General features: G+C 36.6%; 1 pseudogene; it reads left to right on the plus strand.

Moving 5' to 3' along the window:
- The window catches only part of LOC100434007 (elongation factor 1-alpha 1-like), a 181,417-nt pseudogene extending 172,971 nt beyond the window's left edge, over positions 1–8,446 (plus strand).
- Positions 8,447–9,108: the final 662 nt, after the last annotated feature.

Genomic DNA, 9,108 nt, shown 5'->3' on the forward strand with positions numbered 1-9,108 from the left:
TATAAGTTTTTCTTTAACCTATCAATTATATTTTTCCTACAGTTAAACCACCATTGCAATATTAGAATTTTTTCCCTACTTGTTTATAATATATTCTTGAAGACTTTTCTGAAATTATTTTGCTAATATTTTAGTTATTTTGGCATCTATAATCATATGTGAAATCAGTATATACACTCTTTAATTTTTAAAATATTGTTCATTTAATATCAGTGTTATTCCAGCTTTTATGCACTAGAGAAGTTTTTTTATTAAAAAAGGCTCCATTAGGCTCCAGCTGTGTGACATTGTTTATGTCGCTTAACCTCTTCTGCTTCCACTTTATCTTCTTATATTTTTCCCTTAAGTATAGTAAATTTCAGTTTTCAAAATTTCACCTGTGGCCTTTGTGGGAATATAGATTTTCCTCACTTTTAAACTTTTTCTTTGGTCATTGAGTTCTTAATATTATCTCCTCTACTAAGACAATTTTTTTCAATTCTAATTTTCCAGAAGGTGGCTCATTTCATCAAAATTTACAAATTTATTTGTAAAACTCCTTTACATCTTGAAAGCAGTTTCTCTTTTATATGTATAGCTATGACATTTTATCATTCTTAAATTTTTTGTGTTTGTTTTTTGGTGAGAATTTCCAAATATCTGTTCATTTTATTCATATTTCTAAATAACTGTTTTATGTATTTATTATTCTAATTTTTCTGTCATAATTTTTGTATTTTTGTATTAATTTATTTCAGAATATTTTCTTGTTTTCTTGTCTCTTAAGATAAATTTGCAATTAATATATTTTTATGTGACTTGTTTTCAATAAAAGCAATTAAGGTTACACATGTTCTTGTAACCACTTTAAGACTAAGACTTTGAGAGGCAATGATTTCATGCTTTGTTTATATCTAAGTTTTCTGTATATCAGTTTTGATTTATTCTTAAAGCAAGTTAATTAGAACAGTTTCTTCAACATTTTAAGTCATCTTCTGTGTTTTAGGCTAGTATTTTGATTTTTTTCTAGTTGATTCCCTGAAGTTGAAAAAAGTAAAATAATTTGAATGTTTTTTGCTTTTGTATTTTATTGAGTTATTCTTTGTGAGTTAGTACATGACAAATATGAGTGCTTTGTGGAATTTTTAACCCATGATATTCTCTCATACTAGAATTAATTCAAAGAGAAATACATGTTATGGGCTTTGATACAGTAGCTTGCAGCAAACCAATGCTCCTGATGATAACAGAGAAAATCTGGATAAAATTCAAGATCTGTTTTGAAGGTCTCAGGATAGTTTCAAAGACAACTAGAATTTCAAGGCCCAGATCCTAAAGAGAAGGAAAGGTAACTAAACGTAACCCAAGTTTTTATCTATTGTTTTTCCCCTTGGTCCATTTGCTGATTCATAGTCCCAAGAAAGAGGCAGAGAAGCGAGGATAGCTTTAGTTAATCTCATAGAATGGCAGGACAGATATTGAACTTCTGATATTCAAAGGTATCATAACATGAGGGGATAAGATCCCAAAGAGAAGGAAAGCACAAATACTTTGGTTAAATACTTGATGCCATTTTTCTCCTCGAGCCCTTTTCTCACTAAGCTGCACAGGGCAAGATGGTCAGAAACCAAGCTGAAAACAGCTGAAGAGCAAAGTGGAGTTTTTTGCAGTTTCATGACCTGGGAGCAAAAATTTGGAGTTCAGGATCCCTTATGAAGTAGCATAGCTGAGAGACTCTACAGGCTCTCATTTAAACCATGAAGGTTTAAAGTCTAGGATTGGAAGCAAAATGGGAGAAGGAATTTATAGAGACTGCAAACTAGTCTTGGATCATGTCACTCCAGGATTAGATACAGGTGACTTGCCTCTTTGCAGCCTGGATAAGAGATAGAGTTAATCTTCTCTGGTGAAAGATAATCAAATTGAGAGCTTCCATAATTTTTCATAGACAATGCCTGGCACTCAATAAAAAATTAACCAGCATAACAAAAATAAATTTCAAAAGAAGAATCTGGACAACAGAAAAAGACCCACTTGGAATCTGTCTGTTTGGTTTTCAAACTTTGACTTTAAAATTATTATCATCAATATCTTCAAGAAAATAGACAGCAAAAGAGTACCTTTAAATTTTCCCAAATGAACAAAATACATTAAACCCCAATTCAAAAATTGTGATGCACCTCAGGCAGAATAATATAAAAAGAAGCCACACATAGACACATAACAATAAAACTGCTTAAAACTAATGTGAAAGAGAAAATCTTTAAAAAAAATCTAGAAAATAAGACTCACCACATTCAAAACATCACTTAAAGAGAAAACTGAAAAGCACTACTGAGTAATTAAAGAAAACCTAAATAAGGTAAAATAAAGGGACAAACCAGGCTAATGAATTGGAAATCTCAATATTATAAATACATCAATTCTCCTCAAATTTATCTGTAGGATTATGCAAGCCCCCCCGAAAATCAGCCAGTTTGTGTGTATGTATGTTTGCATGTAATTTGACAAGCTCGTGTTGAAATTTATAAGAAATTATAATAGACAAGAATAGCCAAGACAATCTTAAAGAACAAGATGAAAGCTAGAGGATTTATATTATCAGACTTATACCAACAAATATTCAGATATTTATTTTAAAGCTACAGTAATTATGACACTATAAATTGTGCATAAATAGGCTAATAGAACAATGGAGCATGACAGAGAGTTCAGAAATAGAGTCACATGATCAAATCTCCACTAAAATTCAGTGAGGAAAGAATACATATTTTAATAAAGAGTGCAGGATTAATTAGATATCCAAATGAAACCTTGATCTCTCCCTCTCACTATATAAATATATCAATTCAAAACGTATTGTCACATAATCATAAAAGGTAAGACTAAAGGTTAAGAAAGAAACCTTTTAAAGCTTGGAGTCAGCAAAAATTTCCTAAACCAGTATACAAAAAGTAATGTCCATAAAGAAAATAAATCATAAATTGGACCACATTAAAATTAAAAATATCTTTTCATCAGAAGACATAAAAGAGTGAAAGAAAGCAATAAAGTGAGAAAATAAATTTTAAAGTTTTTGTACAACAAAGGACATGGATCCAGAGCAATAAGTAAAGTAAAGGGAGACTCAAGAGAAATAGAAAAGGCAAAAGACTTAAATAGGCTCTTCCTCTCCCATCAAAAAAAGAATATTGAAGTGGACAATATACATATAAAAGATCATCAGGACAATGCAAACGAAAACCACAGAGAGTTACTACACATTCACTACAATGAATACTTTTAAATAACTAAAAGTACTATGTGCTGGAAAGGATATGGAGCAATTGCACCTTTTATATACTGTTGAAAGTGTAAATAGGCATAAACATTTTGAAAAAAATGTGTAATATTGGTTAAAGCTGAGCATATGTTGATCATATAATCCAACAATTTCTACTAGGTACATTTCCAAGAAAAATGAGTGCATATATTCACCAGGTACACATAGAAGTATGTGTTTAGTCGCTTTGTACAGAATAGCCCCAAACTAAAAACAATCCAAATATTCATCAATAGTAAAATGGATAGTGTGTTCATGTAAGGTATTATTACACAGTAATAAAAAATGGAAAAAATCATTATTACCTGAAACAGTAAGGATGAATTGCAGAAAACATATTTACAAAAAGATGCTGAACACAAGGAACAAGTACTGCAAGATTACATTTCTATAATATTTAACAAACACCTAACAAATATTGTATGGCATTAAAAGTCTGGATAATGGTTATCTTTGATGGTGGATAGTAACTGGAAAGAGACATGAAGTAGGCTGCCGTTGAGTTACTAATGTTCTGTGAAATAGGTGAAAGAATCAAATAGCACCTACATTAGAACATTTTACTTTTGAAGGTGAAGGTATTATTTATCTGCGTGTTAGACCCTTAACATGATGAGCTGGTAGGAGCATGTTTGAAAATTTATGAAAAGCATGAAAACGTATATAAGATTAGGAAAACCAAATTCCAAAGAATACATAGTCTAACTGAATCAATTTTTGAGAATTCAAATTATTTTGAAAAGTTTTGGCTCATTGTTAATGAATTCTATCAAGATATACATAGAATTATTAAATATTCTTTGCATAATATACGGAAATAAACATTTTAATATCTCTTTAGGCACCTATGCTGCATATCTGAGCATATCTGAGTTGGTTTGGAGGCTCATATTTTTAATGCTGAGTATCAATACATAGATATTTTTCAAAATTCTGTGAAGACAATATAAAAGTTATTGGCATATTGTCATTTTTTGAAATAATAATATATTTGAACTCACATTGAGAATTAATTTGAACTTTACTTCATGTTATCATTTATTCATACAGAAAATATTTATTAAGCAGCTATTATACAATTATATAATGAAGGAAATTAAAATATTTTACTCCAAAATATATTTCTTTGACAAATCTCGAAATGGCTTCTGCTTGGCCATCCTGACAGAAGCGGCCTTGCAAAGCTGTCTTGAGCGGGGAAAATTTGCATTTGTAGAGAATTCCCATTAATGCAGCCATTTCCCTCTCTCCTTTATATGACTTTTCCAAGATCCAGAAGAGATTGAGCCCGACACCTTTAAAAGTCTGAAAAGAAATATTTACCATCTGTTGTCTCTGAGAGAGGCTTCATCTACATATTAAGCCCACCTTTGCTAGCCAAGCTTCTTCCTTTCTCTCTCTTTTTTTTTTTCTGAGGCGGAGTCTCGCTCCGTCCCGCAGGCGGGAGCGCAGTGGCGCGATCTCGGCTCACTGCAAGCTCCGCCTCCCGGGTTCACGCCATCTTGCCACTAAACCTGATTTACCAACATAACCTGTTTCTGGTCATGCTGTGAATCTGCATTCTTTACTGTGTCCTTGGGATACTAGGTAAGTTTCTGTATGTCATCAGGAAGTTGAGTCTTTAGTCTGAAGCTACTGTGTGTATGCGTTACATACAACTGTATGCCTTTTCTCCTGTTAATCAATCTGCCTGATATCAGTGAATTTTAGCAAACCTTTAAGGGACCAAGAGCGTGTGGTACCTACAATAACATGCTTGGCAATGGGAAGAAGGTACAATACCTTCCTCCGAGAATTTTCTTTTAGTTTGGTGTTAGAGAAGGAAACATGAGAAGTATAGTATACTAGTTAATAGAATGATGTCTGGAGTCAAATTGTCTGTTAAAAGCTTCTCTGTTTGCTAACTCTGTTACTTTGAACAATATTCTTAACCTCTTTGTGCCCATTTCATAATCTTGAAATGGGGAAAATAATATGCTAACTTACAGGGTCATTATCTTCCTAGGAAGTACGGGGGTCCTTGGTTCTTGTTCTACTTAGGAGGAAGAATTCAGTCAAGAACCAAGTAATAAAATAAGCAAAAGATCTATTAAGGAAATAAGAGTACGCTCCAAGAGAGGACTGGGCTGACCTGGCTGGGAATAGATCCAAGAATTCTTCATTGTGGTTTTTATTATGTTGGACTGTTTCTTTAAGTTCCCTCCTCTTTCTTAAGTCTCTGCCTTTGTCTTTGTATAGTTTCCCACTTCTGTCTTCATGTAGTAGACACTTCTTGTCTCCATGTAGTAGTTCCTGCTCAGGTTTGTGAGATTCTCCCTTAGTGTCAGTTGATGTGCACATGTGGGCCCAGTGATCAATACAAACTCTACCTAAGGTGTTCCTCATGACCACAACCCCTGGAGGATCATATAGCTGTTAAATCTGTACTTATTTTGCTTGCGTATCTCTTAGGAATTTCCCCTTTGTCCTTTTTCCCTTCTTTTTTTTTTTTTTATTGTACTTTAACTTTTAGGGTACACGTGCACAACGTGCAGGTTTGTTACATATGTATACATGTGCCATGTTGGTATGCTGCACCCATTAACTCGTCATTTAACATTAGGTATATCTCCTAATGCTATCCCTCCACATTTGATCCTTTTTCCCTTCTTATCAGCGTGTGGCTAGCTACATTCTGACAGGTTAACTGCAGAGTGAGCAACTACTGAGCATTGTGAGGGGCATTTCGGGGTGTTCTTTTTTGCATAGGTATTTCCCTTCTTATCTGCTTATATTTTGCATGTATGTTTTAGGTGGTCTCTAGGGCATGAGATTTTCCAGAGCTTTCTCCTTCAGGGACTCCCTTTTCTGCTCATGTTTAACTATCTGCCTACTCCAAAATTCCCCCCTCACAAGTTTGAGACCCTAAAAAATTTTGAGTCTAGGAGTATCTTGGGTCTTCTGTAACTACTTCCTGCAGATACAGAATTAAGAACTCATCAGGGTCTCCTTCTCTTGCTCTCTGTCAGGAGCTCCTCCTTTTCCTCGAACCTTCTCCTGCATTCAAGGGAGAGGTGTTTATATAGGTGTTGGGACCTGCAAATGTAATATGTTGTATCCTTGCTGTAATCTCATTTGATGACTGGTAGCCTGAATGCAGAAAGAAATAAATTTAGTTAACAAATTGACCAAGCAAAGGCCTAAGAGGAGAAGAAGGAGCATCGTGGAGAGTGGGCCCAGAGGAGGTCAGAATCAACTGAGGATGGTCCATGTCCCTGAGAATGGGCCTGAAGCTGCCTGTAGATGTTTAGCTTTTTCTTGTAGTTGTTGAATGCTGTCCTGTATGATTTCTAACTGGTTAACATTCTTCTTTGAGCATAGCACAGGTTCCTCCCTGGGCTGAGGTGCTGATGTCTAAGGCGTGTTGGTTTTGGAGGCCCATCCCTGCTAGGGAGTTAAATTGCTGATCAAGCCATTGGACAACCAATGGCTTTGGTTGTCTCTTCAAGAGCCTATCCTGGCTCATGGGATAAGGTGGTATGCATTTGCTGAAAGATTAAAATTCCTACACTCCTGTTCTTATTTTAGTTACTCCAGTTCTTAATCCCAGAGCTGTAAGTAAGGGAAGGAAGGCTATGACCACTCTTTGAGATGTGGACTTGGAGGGAAGGGGGATAGGTACTGACTGATATTGGTTTAGGAGGGCCACATGAAGGGAAAGATAAATTAATGAGCAAGTTCCCCTCCAATTGTTAGAGAGGAGTAGGTAAGTCTGACTTTTTATAGCATAGTCAAGGGCATAGCTAACTCCACATGTCCCCAGGCCTTGCCAAGAATTTAATTACTCTAAAGCAGGCAAGTTGAATAATTATCAAAAGTCGTAGAAACAGTTTATGACCTAGCTAACATTATCTGTTTGATGTTTTTGGGCCTGAAAACTCTGAGATGAGGAGGGAGGAGCCATTTACTTATCTTTTTGTTTGAAGAGAAGCTTCAGGTCTTCCAATGGCTCAGAAGAATAACTGGGCGTTGGTTCTTTCCCTGTTCTTTGGAGCCTTCCCGGGGTTTTATTTGGGAGTGATATATGCAACTAGAGATGTCAGGAACTTTGATAGCTGTTGGGGTGGAAAGTAAGACAGTAAAAGGACCCTTCCATAAGGGGATTAGCTGAGACCCAGTTGACCAGTCTCTCCAGGTTTTAATGAGGACCTGTGACCCTGGCAGGTATAGGAGTTGTTGGTTGCTGAAGGGCTCACACTAGCCAGCAGTACTCTATGTATATATTCAGTTAGTTCTAGGTATCAAATTCTGTCTTAGCTTTGAATACTTTGTATCCTCTTTTGCTAGGAAGTTTAAGGTTTGTATTGCGTGTTGTTGTACAAGCTCTGTGGTGGGCGGGGCAAAGGAGTAGGTTATATATATATTGTAGAAGTTGTCTTTCCTCAAGAATAGCTTGGTTAGATTTCTTGCTAGGGCTTTATGGATGTGTGGGCTGTCTCTAAAACCTGAGGTAGGACTATCTGGATTGAAGTCATTGGTTAAAGGTTTAGGCAGCTTTCCCTGGGAGAAATAAGGCCATTAGGGGGAAAGATGAATCCAGAGGTTGGGTAAATATTAAGCAGGCACCCACCTTGGGAAGTACATTCTTTCCCAAAACGGGTGTGGGGCATTCAGACATTGCCAGGGTCTGGTGGGAGAATAGTAATTGGTCCCCATATGCAATATAAAATGAGTGTGAATCTTTATTGGGGGGTGCTATTTTCCCCCATCACCTAACTAGATTTGGAGGAAAGTTTCCCAAAGAGGTTAGCACAAACTTGGTGGCTCTTGTATTTTTTTTTTTTTTTAATTATAGTCCTACCTGCCACTTCCAGAGTTGCCCTTGGCTCTATTCCTTTAATGATTATGTCTGATCTGGGAGCTGGCTGTAGTGGAGGGCCCCTTCAGCTCAAGGCCATCATTACATGGGGGATCCAGCGAGGGAGTCTTTTGGCTCCCGGGACAATCCTTCCTCCAGTGGCTGAGCTTATGGCAAAGGGGGAAGTTCATGTGGGGCTTTCTTCCAGTTGGGCAGTTCCTTCTTCAGTGGCCCAGTCTTTTGCACTGATGGCAGTTACCTGGGAGCGTATTTTCACAGCAGCCTGGTGGGGTCTGGAAGACTTGTAAAGTAGCCAATAGTTGAGACTGCCTCCTCCTGTCTCTTTGTTTTTCTCTCTTCGTGACCCTGTATTCCTCATCCTGATCCCAGTTGTAAAAGACCAATGAAGCTAATTTGAGGATTTCTGGCATAGAGGCACTGAGTCTTAAGGCTGACTTTTGCAATTTTCTCCTAATATCTGGGGTGACTTGAGTGAAGAAATGGTCTTTTAAGACTAGTCCCTCTGGGAATTCTGGGTTTAAGTTGGTGTGCTTAATAAGGGTTTCTTGTAGCTTTTTGAGAAAGGCTATAGGATTTTCTTTTGGCCCCAGTTTATGGTGGCTAAGCGTAGGTAGGACAGAGAGATCTGGCTTATAAGCCTTACAAAGATTAGAGTCTTCCCTCGAAGCCATGAAGGTTTGTAAGTAGGGGAGCTCTGACTATTTGCCCTGATGGCAGCAGAAGAAGTCCAGCTGGAGGATGGTATTAAAATTTGCACTTTTGTTCTCCAGCCAGATTTCCTCTGGTTTTATAAAGGAAAAATAGTTTTTTTTTTCACTTTCGGGTTTGAGGGTTGAATTTATCTCAATTTTTAAGGATGCTTCTCAGAAGGGGTGAATCTTGGGGTATGGAAGTCTGGTTATCCATTTTAAAGAGAAGACAAAGGAAAACTGTAGGATGAAAGAGATGT

Source organism: Pongo abelii, chromosome X (genome assembly GCF_028885655.2).
Source record: "Pongo abelii isolate AG06213 chromosome X, NHGRI_mPonAbe1-v2.0_pri, whole genome shotgun sequence".
NCBI lineage: Eukaryota > Metazoa > Chordata > Mammalia > Primates > Hominidae > Pongo > Pongo abelii.